Source organism: Podarcis tiliguerta (assembly GCF_965153285.1).
Source record: "Podarcis tiliguerta genome assembly, chromosome: 7".
NCBI lineage: Eukaryota > Metazoa > Chordata > Lepidosauria > Squamata > Lacertidae > Podarcis > Podarcis tiliguerta.
Genome location: NC_139540.1, coordinates 77,802,485 through 77,815,026, shown reverse-complemented (window position 1 = coordinate 77,815,026; position 12,542 = coordinate 77,802,485). Strand labels below are relative to the sequence as shown.

The following is a 12,542-nucleotide window of genomic DNA, read 5'->3' as shown; positions in this document are numbered from 1 at the left end:
ACAGACTGGGAGAAAGAATGAAAATTTGATATTATTCAGTTATACGTCAAAGGAAATTATGCTGATGTTATACTATGCAAAAACTAAATTGCACAAACATTTTTTAGGAAATGGAACATTTTAAATATTGCTTAGCTTTTCAAAAAAGCTTTTCAGTATTGAGATAATTTGTAAACAATATTTTATTGGTGTTGATGCAAAACATTGTACTTGTATAGGAAGACTATTAAAGTAAATATTAAATGAGGTTGATTTTTACAAGACTGAACTATTCACATTTTTAATTATGCAAATCAATACCATACGCCTCACATAAATAGCCTCAATTATGCATTTTATTCAGAATTCAATATCTGATGTTTTGTAGATGATGGGGATGGTGGGTTGTGTGGTTTTTCTTTTTGTCAGGAGATGTGCTGGGTAGATGTGCTACCACTGCCGAAGGAGGGTTGCAATGTTTTTTTACAAGTTTCCTGCTGGACTTACTTAAAGAAAAAAAATCTATTTGGGTTTAAAGGACTCTGCAACCAATGGAGGCAATCACGGAAGGGCATGTGGTTATAACAGAACAAAGCCAATTATCTGATGTACATAAAGGCTATAGAAATGTTCCACTGATCTAAATGACTGCCTTTGCCACCCTGATTAGATGCTATCCTTGGGGCTCCACAGAGTTTCTGCTATCTTCAAAGAAGTGGTGCACAATATCCCAGCACCACACTCTGCCTATGTCACTGCATGTATTGACAACCTAGTCATCTATGGCTGCGTCTGGGAAAATAATCACCAAGCAGTCATCTGTGCTTCCTTAGAAGCTACAGGCGCCACTGCCACCACACTCAAATGCCAAATCAAGGCCAAAACTATCACCTGTTCTCAGGCATCAGACAGGCAAGGAGGTTTTGAAAAAAAAAGCATATATCTAATATTTTATCGACTATGCTACATTCAGAGAACACTTGAGCAGTGCACGGAACAAAAAACAATACAGATCGTAAAATATAATTAAAATATAAAAAAGCAAGCATTAAAACCTGCAGAAATAAAATAGTTTAATTTGGGAAGGCTTGAGAGAAAAGTGAAAACTAAAGGTATTGAGCCTTACTTTGCTCCTAAAAAAAGAGGATTCCATGAACCAGTGGTGCAAAGCCATTATGAGAGCAAGCCCAGCCCAAGTGACTGTCCCACCACCATGGCTGCATGGCTTAGACTCTCCTTTTGCCAGTGAGGCTAGGGAGCTGTCCAAGTGCAATGTTTCCAGCACAGCAAGGGAGCTGTCCAGTACAGACACAGGAAGCTGCTAGGTGAGATGCTGCCTCAAAAATGGCTAGGCACAAACAGCTGTTTCTGCTGCCCAAGCCCTTTCTGGAGCACCAGCAGGGCTCTGACTCCTTTTTCTGGCTTTCTCTGGTCAAACAGGGACCAGGGAAAGACTCATGCTGTCAAATGCATATGCCTGTTGTGGTCTAGTCACATCAGCTGCCATCTCTGCTCCTGCGAATGGTTTTGGGGGATCTGAACCTGGAAGGTGGGACCAGAGCATGCTGGGTCCCCTGAAAATGTAATCCTCTGTATGTTAATCTCAGGGGGGTTGTCCATCTCCACTGATTCAGCTGAAGCTCCAGACACAATGGAGTCAACAGTAGGAGCCTCCTCTGAGGTCTCATCTGGTCCTGGAAACTGGTGGGGCATGGCAGTGATCCTGACCAAACCAGCTGTCAAGCCCTTGACTTTACCAGCTTCTACCAATGCTTTTTAACACTGTTTACCCAATGCACAGCTCTAAAAGCAGACCTGCTTAAGGAAGGGAAACATACACCCCCTTCATTGTGGCAAACTCTATTCTGACAGTTCATGCAGAGCCCAAAGCTCTGCTCACTGTGCTGTTTTTTGGCTTTACACTCTTAAATATTTACCATGGGACATATAGGAAGCTAACAAACCAAACTGAAGGGCTGTAAAAGGGTTCCACTTTGGGCTGAGACTCTGCACAGGCAACTATTGTTTTCCTGAGCATTCTTAGTTTTGACTTGTCTCCCGGTTGAGCCATTGGTGCTGACTCCTGGCTTGACCCCTCAGCTCTGACTCCTAGACTGACCTCTTGGTTGACCCTTGGCGCAACTCCTGGCTCCAACTTGACAGCTGCCCACAGCTCAATTCTGACATCAGTCAATTTTATTTCCTCCCTCCCTTCCTTCCATAGAAAAAAAAACAGAGGCCCCATTCTGCCAACAGGGCAAAGACCCTTGCTATTTGCCCCTGAGATCAATAAATAAGACCCCACAGACACAAAAGCCACATCTTAAGATGTTCACTTTTAAGTGTACAGTACTTCTTTTCCCCCAGCAAGGCGGGCAGCAATAAACAGAAACCTAATTTTTGCATTCTGGTTCAGATGTTGATAGACCTGGCAATAGCTTTGGGAACATCTGTCGCCATGCGTAAGATGTGCTGTTGTGACTGGATCATGCATGCATGCTGACTATTTGATTCTATAAGCTGACATAAAGCTTAAGCCTCTGCGTGTTTACTCAGAAATAAGCACTACAGCAGGCATTGGCAACCTGGTGCCCTCCAAATGTTTATGTTGCCTGTGACTAGTTGGAGTTCAAAACATCTGGAGAACACCAGATTGGCAAAGTCTGCCCTACAATTTTCAACTGAGCTTAGTCACAGGTAAGTGTGCATATCACTGCAGACAAAATATATCGGTCTTTCCGATGAAAGAAAGAAAGAAAGAAAGAAAGAAAGAAAGAAAAGAAAGATTACTGTCTCACCAGATGGTGACACTAAGCAACAGTTTGCAGTAGAATAGGATAACAGTCCAGTGAGGCTTTAACTTATTTTTTATTCAAGTGTTTATACACAACAGCTACCCTAAGATAGTGAAGTATGGAGCCAGGTTTTGAGAACATGTGTAACATGTTGCACATAAAGTAAAGTGAGAGCCACACATCAAGTTGTACATATATTGCATGTGTTGCATGCAGAGTCAATCCCAGACTTCAGGAGGCCCTTGGCAGCCAGCTGCCCATGCCACTCTCAATGTAAATCTGTGGGCCGGGGCATTATATTTTGGGTAAATTCAATTGGCAGATAGCAACTATGGATGGGAGTGAGCTTGACTCCTATTCAGAAGCAACAGCACTGCCCTTCCAGTACTAAAATGGTTGTTGGGGACCACTGGGGAGGATGGTAAGTGATGGCACAACCAGGTCAAATCCTCCTGAGCTACTGGTACCCTCAGCCTGTGCCCAACCTAGCTGGCTGCTGGCACCAGAACTGATTGCATGTTTGGATTATCTCAAACATCTCCTCAAAGGCAGAACTTTAATCACTGCTCACAACACCCCAATCACAATCCTTTTCCGCAGAGTCAGTTTGCATAGGCAGCTGGCTATTGCAATATCTGAACTGTCCCTCTTACCCAAATGCACACACCTGCAGGGAAAAATAACTGAGTAGTGACTCCATGTGCAGTCTCGATTCTTCTCCCTGCTTTAAGATTCAAGAGGGCCCACCTCCAAGGACAATGTGACAGCATAATAAAATATCATGACCACTTAGTAGTAACTAAACACCTTAACAAAAACTGCCGATCTAATGTAGTAAGCTCTACCATGTCTTTAGCTCGCCTGTAATATATATAAGCCCGGAGGTAATTGCAGCTTGCACACTGAAGATAGAAGCTAAGCACCAACTAAATTATGATTAATGAGAGATTAAGGATTAGTCATAATGACAACTAAGAATTATACTTCGTCATTATCTGTTTTGGTCACAACGACACAGAAAGCAATCAAAATTTTCATGCAAATCCTGCACTTCTGCATTAAAGTAATAATGAGATTATTCCGGTGGAGCAAACCAAGAGTCAGAAATAATAGATTTATTGAGTTTTCAGGAATTTAAAAGACCTTCTTTGCTGAATAATAAATTCACTTATTTAACCTGTCTCATATATGTTCACTGATGTCCTGGAATATGAAATTGTTCAGTGTTAATGAAGTGTGATATCAACAATTTACTTTATATTTTAATGTTATCTGTCATGTTTATAGTGGGCCTGAAACTCTGCTCTTGCTATTTCTTGCCGACGATAGACCACTTTCCCTTGCCTCCCACTCTCTGCTTGCCTCACCTCACACTACCCTTCAGCTCAGTGGGAACTAGCTCTGACAGTGACATCAAGTCATTCACTGCAATGCTTCATCTTTATATAGCTACAACAGTTGGGTTTCTTCACTGGATAATGCACAGAACATTCTGACACTTTAAGGATCTGCTGTGCGGGTTGCCAAGAAAAATAGACATGACTATTCCAAAGAAAACTTCTTGTCAAGAACTTGATCAATAAAATTAATCATACTCCTCATAACCCTCTAAAGAGAAGAAAAATTAAAAGGAGCAATATATACTTGTGATACGATACAGAGGACCCCACACAAGTGGAGTGTGCTTTATAGGGGATGCAATAACACCACTTGAACTTTAGATTTCCAGTCATCTGCACCCAGCTATATAACATACTTTCAGATTTTAATTGTAGCTTTATAGATACTATGAAAACAGTCCAGCCAAAATTAGGAATTATGCAGCACACCTCTTTTATAGTGTGGATTTGGAACCATTAAGCTCACAACAATGTCTAAATAACTCTTCTGATTAGTTGCCTAGACCTCTGATATCAGAGATGGAGCTTCTGTTTCCACTGGTCCATAGTACCATCCATCTTCATGAAGAGGCTGGCTTTTACTGGCTACTTTTATTAATTTATTTTGCTATAATGAAATATAATTACTATATTATTTGTTCTTATTGTATAAATCAGTCTTCAGCATTGCCAACCTCCAGATGTTTTGAACTACAACTTCTATCAGCCCCAGGCAGAACACAACAGTGGTTGGTACAAAGAAAATTAAAAGTAAAACAGAGGAGACAAGATGGAACAAGATGGAAGATTATACAAGGAAGGGAGTGCGGGTAACATGAGCTCTCATCCATCATTACATTTTGTGGTCTTTCTACCAGAAACTAGAATAACTACTCAAAAGCAGTCCCATGAATGTCCTGTCCCCAATTTTAACCTTCAACTCCCACAATTTAGTTATCAACATCTAATGATCCAAATGCCAAAGAAACAGGGTATCAATAGAGTGCAACTTTCATTACTGACATCTACTGTAAGCTCATCAGACAAAGCCACAAGCACAGTCTCAGAAAGAAGATTAATCTTAAAACTACCAAAAGGATGAAGAAATACAACGTTTTACAGAAAGCTGAGATCAAGAAGATTGCTTTGTCAGAGAATATGAGGAATTCTACAGAACGAAGAAGCAAACAGCTTCATGCTACTGTAAATGACGGTCCTTCCAAGGAATTGTGGGGCGGGGGGGGGGTGGAACTCTTTAAGTCTTCACTGTTCTTTGGAAAACCTGTCAAAAATGTAGTTTCAGATTCACCTAACTCTTCAGAAAAGAAAATGATGGTAATAGAAAAGCTTGTCATTATGACAAGAATCCAAGGAAAGAAAGCACGGGAGACTAAATTGCTGTTTCTAATTCTCAACTCTCCAAATGTGTGGAAGCGGTGTTTTGAGGGGATTTGTTTTCGTTCTTAAGTATAGGGACATTATATGTATTTGTTCTGGACTGGAACAAGTAATTACTTATGTTAAAAAAGCAAACAACAACAACAAAGATGAAGATGTAGAAATGTATGTGACATTTCCCTCCCTCTGGCAAAAGAAACCTTGCTTTGTTCAGTAATCTCATCCCAATAATTCAGTTGGTGTCCCTACATTTTGTAAAAGAAAATGTGCCCGAGATCTATTATTTTCCTGCTAACTATTATAAATGGGTGGTACAAAGAATGCAGAGCTCTGAAGATGTTGAGTGCCTGAATATAATCTGGAAAGCCTCCTTGGTGTGATAATACAGTGGCATTAAAATGCTGGAAAGGAAAATGTAGAGACCATGCTTAAAATGGTTAAAATATTCACCTTGGAGACTGACATTCTTCCCAAGCTGCAAGAAGCTCTTTAAAAAGAAATTATAATGAAACATTAATTCGAAAATGATCCAGTCTGAAATATTAATCACAGACAAAAATAATCACAGCTGTGTAATTTTGCAGATGAAGGCTGTGATCCATAAAAGTTCCCTACTGCCCACGGGTACAGTGCTCCATTTATTCCTCCGCTGTAGTTTGCACAGGTAGCTGAACCTTGTCAAACCCCAGCCACACCTGGGGTTGAGAGATCACAAATCTCTAGTGCCACATCATCTGGTTGCAACAACTACGTCTCCCAGCTGGGGAAGAGGATGCTGCAGGCGTATGGCTCCTCAGCAGGTGTTATTACAACTGGCCCCATCAGTCATGCGGCAGAATTTATTATTGTCATGCAACATTTGGGACGTGTAATTTCTCAAGCTCAGGTATGCCTGGAACATTCCAGGGATCAGGGGCTGGTGGGTCACCTTGCAGTGCTCTGCTGCATGGTTCTGTGGGTTCTTCTCTCCCCCCTTTTATTGTTTGTTTTTCAAAGTATGTTTTTTGCTGTATTTTAAGTGGATGTTTTTAAATAAGAATAAGAATAAACATTTTGCATATCACAAAATACAGAAGCCATACCTAAATTAGTAAATGGTGTTATGTGCATGAAGGACATATCCATCTCAAGCTTTTCTGGTTTTTTCACTGGACTGCATTGGTATTGCATGCTATCCTAACAGCACTGGTGTTGGCATCCGTCTGTCTTGGGAGACAATGGAGGAGTGCATCTTTGGGGGTGAAGTGAACCCATTGGAGAGTTACAGTGCCTGCTGTGGCTGTAGAGACCGATAAAGGAGAATTGCAGTTCTACTCAGTCGGTAGAGCATGAGACTCATAATCTCGGAGTTGTGGATTTGAGTCCCACATTGGGCAAAAGATTTCAGTATTTCATGGGTTTGGACTAGGTGTCCCTTTTTTATTATTCTACTGTTAACTGAAGGTGAGGATCTGGCTCATTTGTGAATTTCACAGACTCGTGTCCTCTTCATTATTCATGTATGTAATAAAGTCACCGGAAGCTTTTTTAAACCGATTTTATTATTGCAGTTTATCCCAATATTGGGAAATGAATGAATGAAGTGACTTTTTTTTTGGGGGGGGAGTAGGAAATAATAAAAAGGAGGGAGAAAAAAGTGGACAAAGGTGACCCAAGAAATGTTGGTGCCTGAATCTAACAACAAGGTGGCGTGCCTCCAAGTGGATTGAAGTAAGATTCAACACTGGCGATGGGATAGCATCGTCTGCTGTAATTGAGGACAGCAGACTAGCTTAGGAAACAGGGGGCAAGATGGACAGCAGGCTAGCTTAGAGAGTATATGACAGACTGTGCAACACACACTTCATTCTGTCCTCCAATATCTTGCCCGTGCTCACTGCCCAAACACCCTGCATCTGCTGCCTGAGGCAGCTGCCTCACTCTACCTAATGGTGGGACCAGTCCTGAAGGGTTGTAGAATTTCAAAGAAGCAACACACAGCAAACTGATTACTATAGCAACATAGGAAGCTACCTCATGCCAAGTCAGACCATTGGTGCATCTGTTATTGAGCATGTCTCAATAAAAGCTGAGCAAATGTCTTCACATTTGTCCTCTTTGCACATATGTCAATACTTTGCCAAATAGGGACAAATAATGCAAATCATTAATCCATTGTTGTGTGCCTTCTTTTTTTAATGTTGGAGAACCATACACTGAAACATTCCTGTTGCAAGCATGAGTCACTGCTCATGATGGCCACACAGATTTATGGAGCAAGCCTGGGCTTTGTAGTTAATTACAGCTGTGAGTATAAAGTGCATTATTAATAGCAACTGCAATGTTATAAAATTAGAGTCATATGGGCAAATGCTAAAAGCAAGGAAAACATATTTATAATGAAGATGCTTCATTCACTGTTGTTGCCTGATATGAATGAAACACGTTAAGTATAATGAACTTACACCGATAGCACATCCTAAGGACTCAGGAATTTGTTCATGGCATCTTAGCTAATAGAACTGAGGAGGAAATACAGTGAAACGCTTAAAATATTCATTACCTGTCATAAGAAAGGCACGGTGGGAAAATAGGCGGGGGAGCAGATTTTCATGTAGGGCCATCATTATAAATAAGAACGGAGATTGTTCAGTAGTTCAAAACTCAGCTCAGGTTGCAAGCAGAATACATGACCAGCATAAAGGTTATTCTAATTACAGCTGATAATGAGAGAGTTTGAGAAGAGTAGGTGATTAATGAAGAATGTTTGTGTTATGAGAGCTAATAATAATGTTTCCAACGATTCACAAATGCCATTAGGTTATGGTGATCAAATCCCTGCTTTGTCCGCTACAAAAGTCTGTGTTAATAATTAGGATGTGTGAGCTGTGGAGATGAAATGTATGGAATAATTTGTGTTGCAATGTTGGGAACAGCCATCAAAAGAAAATAAAAATCTACTGGAGGTAACTAGCAAACTATGACAAGTATATATTGTTTCGAATGTCTACCATGCAGATCATACAGTCAAACTGTCCAGTTTGAGTTTAAAATCGTGTGTCCCTACCCTGAACTAACTGCAGTTTCCAGACCATTTTCAAAGTTAGTCACACTTATAATGTGGTACATAGGTAGTTGCGTTATACTGATACTGAGTCCATCTAGCAAGCATTGTTTACAATGACTGACAACAGCTCTTCTGGGTTTCAAACAGGGGACACTTCTAACCCTATCCGAAAATGATAATGATTTAGACTTCCTAGCCACTTGCTACATACACAAGAGATCTTCTCCAAGGCAGAGGTGAAAACTGCCTATAAAATATAATGGAGAAGTGTCAGGTACCACAGGTCTATGGAAGTATCTGGATTTAGCGCTGTCCAAGGCTACTTTTTACCTTCTTTTTTGAAATAAAAATTGGTAAGTCTCTTTTTTATTTAGACCTTGTAAATATAGATCACACATCCTTTCCATCTTGGCATGTTTTATTGTTGACTTAGTGCTGGCTTGGTCACGTCCACAGAATGCTATATGGCAGGATTCCTAAGGACATGCTCTATGGCTTCCGCACCAGGCCTGTGGGCAGACCAACTCTGCCTTACCAAGATCTTTGAAAACGTGACATGAAGGCTGGCGACATCAGCCCTGCCATGTGGGAATCCCCTGCAGACGACCGCGGTGTCTGGAGACAGGCAGTCAAGTTGTATATCCATAGCAGTGGCCAGAGGAGAAATAACTGCTGGGAGGATCGCAGAAATGGCATGGTACATCTGGATGCCTTTATCTGCCTCAGCTGCAACAAAACATCTCTCTCCCGCATTGGTCTCTACAGCCATAGCAAGTCCTGCAACCTTCCAACAGAGGGGCACTCCCCTGAGACAGACAGATGCCAACACAGCACAGTAAATCACATAGCTGTATCCTATATTTCTTTATCGGAAATGGTGATAACTTATCCTTTTTAAAAGCTTTTTTTTAAAAAAAAATTGCAACCATCAGTCATTATTTTTAAAAAAATTAAACAGAAGGTAATGATGAAATCCAGGATTTTAGTGTGACCCTGTTTGGGCTTCAGCATTTTACCTTCCCTGCCACAATCGAAGTAGCAGCTCTTTGGTCTTTTTGCTTTAAAAAAAATAATGAAATGAGTTTTATGTTGTTTTGGCCTGCCACAAAGCCAGACAATATCATTAACTTCCTAATGCACAGGTTGGGGATAGGTGACTGTATATGGAAAAAGATTAGCTCAACTAAGCAGAAGTGGGTTTGTTTGTTTTTAAATATACACAATCAACTTAAATTATAAAAGAAAAAATATTTGCAAAGCGACATTTAAGAAGGGAGAAATCTACATGCTTTATATGCCACTGCTGGAAGCCCCATAAAAGGGAATACAGAGCACTTCCACTTTTTCACCCCTCTCCCACTATATTTATGTTAATATATTATTATTATTAATGTGAAAGGGAAAGTAGAAGAGAGGCATTTATAATGTGAATGAGCATTCTGTCAAATGTGGGCTTTACATTCACATCACAAACCAACTGAAGCAATACATTATATATACATTACCAGAAACCAGGCAAGTAAGTGAAAAATCAAAAGAATGCAGGATATATAATCTATAGTACTGTATAAACAGCATTGGCAATGGCATGGCACTATATTAAAAAGAAGTATGCCTTCCAATAAGTTAGATGAACTCTTCAAGAACAAATTTGAACTCTTCAAATTCCACTGAATTCCTATGCGTGGAAATTTCAGGTTATATTATGCCCCTAAATAATGTGCTAAAGATGCATATAAAACAAAATTACTTCATTTAGCTTCAAACTGACTGGCTAAATCTCACATGAGGCAGAACACCAGGAAAAAATGTATAGATAGGTACAAAAAATGTTTGTGTCATGGAACTGATGAGAGAAGAGGTGACTATTGATTATTTTCTCCTAAGGGGTGCCATGTTGCAGTCGCTAAAAAAGAAAATAAAGATTCTAGTAACTGTTCCTTCCACTAGCTCATTTTGTTAGTAAATGATTATGCTATAGTTTGTGCTAAGATGTCAGAGAAAAGACCTGTTGAGACTTGTTTGATGTCAGCGCCTGGAACCAGATCACATAATTTCTATATTTTAATCAATACCATGCGTTTTGGCGATTTTGAATGCACAACATTCCTTTGAAAGTTGAGGCTTAAAACAGCTGAATAACAGTTTTTTAAAGGTACACCAGTATCAAACATTCACTTCGGACGGCTGCTTTTGTTAAAGGCTATCAATTACCATTTCTCTGATGGTTTTATCCATAGCCTTGTTAAACCAAATCACCAGAATTTAAGACAATATACTACATCAGTGTAATTGAAGCTCCTAAAATCTAGCAACGAACAATGGACCAAAATTAAACATTTTTAAGTCCCAGTTATTGCAATGAGAAAGATCTAAGCATATGTTTAACTCTCCCGTGGATATAAATGGGATTTAAAAATGCTTAACTTTACTGGATTACACCTACTGACTTTTGAAAGGCTTTCCAAGAAAAGGCAAATTAAGCCTGCTGCAGAAACTATCATGTTATATATTTTGTGTCTCTAATTATTGGTGTGTACTAACACATCATAAATGCCTTTACTAAAGTTCTGTTCAGATTCAGTGAAGCTAAGGTGATGTTCTGAAACAGGTAAGTGTGAAACTTGGCACAGATAGGATGCTCTGAAATAAGTAGGATTCCAATATGAGGGTGGGTGAGAAAAGTAATTGTTTTAAATTTAAAATAAAAGGCACCTGGCTACTTTGGTCACTGTGTTAAATAGCCTTGTCTTACTGTCTATTTTTAGTTGTTATGATTGTTGACCAAATCATGCACCTCTTCAAATTATTTCAGGATGTCAGTATTGGAGCCACAGCAATCAGGACAATATGAATGAGCCAAGATGTATCTCAACTGAAGAGAGACGGAGCCCACTGGAAATCATGGAATGGCAAAGATGGAAGCAGAGACAGTCGAGAGACAGATTGCAAAACACAGGAAACTGTGAACTACAGTGGTACCTCAGGTTACATACGCTTCAGGTTACATACGCTTCAGGTTACAGACTCCACTAACCCAGAAAGATTGCTTTGGGTTAAGAAGTTTGCTTCAGGATGAGAACAGAAATTGTGCTCCGGCGGCAGCAGGAGGCCCCATTAGCTAAAGTGGTGCTTCAGGTTAAGAACAGTTTCAGGTTAAGAACAGACCTCCGGAACGAATTAAGTACTTAACCCGAGGTACCACTGTATTTGTCCATCTGCTAACCCAGTACTGTCCACTCTGATTGGTAGCAGCTCTCCAGGGTCTGATACCAGTATGGTGGTACCTCGGTTTAAGAACAGTCCCGTTTACAAACTATTCGTTATAAGAACTCTGCAAAACCGGAAGTAGTGTTCCGGATAGCGAATTTTACCTCGGTCTATGAACGGAAGCCGAACGGTGGAAGGGCACCGGTGGCAGAAGGCCTCATTAGGGAAAGCACACCTTGGCTTAAGAATGGCTTTGGTTTAAGAACGGACTTCTGGAACGGATTAAGTTCGTAAATGGAGGTACCACTGTATTGATCTTGAAGTATTTTGTATGCATGAATGTGATTTGCCACTGAGCAATGAAATAATGAGTCAGGCTATTTGTCCACCTAGCTCAGCACTGACTGCACCTGCCTCTTTCAACCTTGGGTTCCCAGATATTGTCAGACTACAGTTCCCATCATTCCCAGCATGGCCAGTGGTCAGATGATGGGAGTTGCATTTCAAGAACATCTGGGAATCCAAAGTTAAGAATGGCTGGTCTTTACAGTCTGGCAATGGCTCTCCCAGTGTGCAGACTGGGGTCTCTTCCAAGATGGTGGCGACTGAACCTTCTGCATGCAAAGCATATGGTCTAGCACTGAGCTACAATCCTTCCACTTAATAAGGTTAGTCAGGTGCTATGGAGAACAGGAGCTGAGGTCTTAAGGCACAGAGTTTATCCACAGCAAGCAA

At 40.4% G+C, this 12,542-nt stretch overlaps 1 protein-coding gene across 4 annotated transcripts in view; it reads right to left on the bottom strand.

Annotated features, from left to right (window-relative positions):
• Nucleotides 1-12,542, bottom strand: part of TMEFF1 (transmembrane protein with EGF like and two follistatin like domains 1) — a 95,680-nt gene that overhangs the window by 80,189 nt on the left and 2,949 nt on the right. The window lies entirely within an intron of this gene.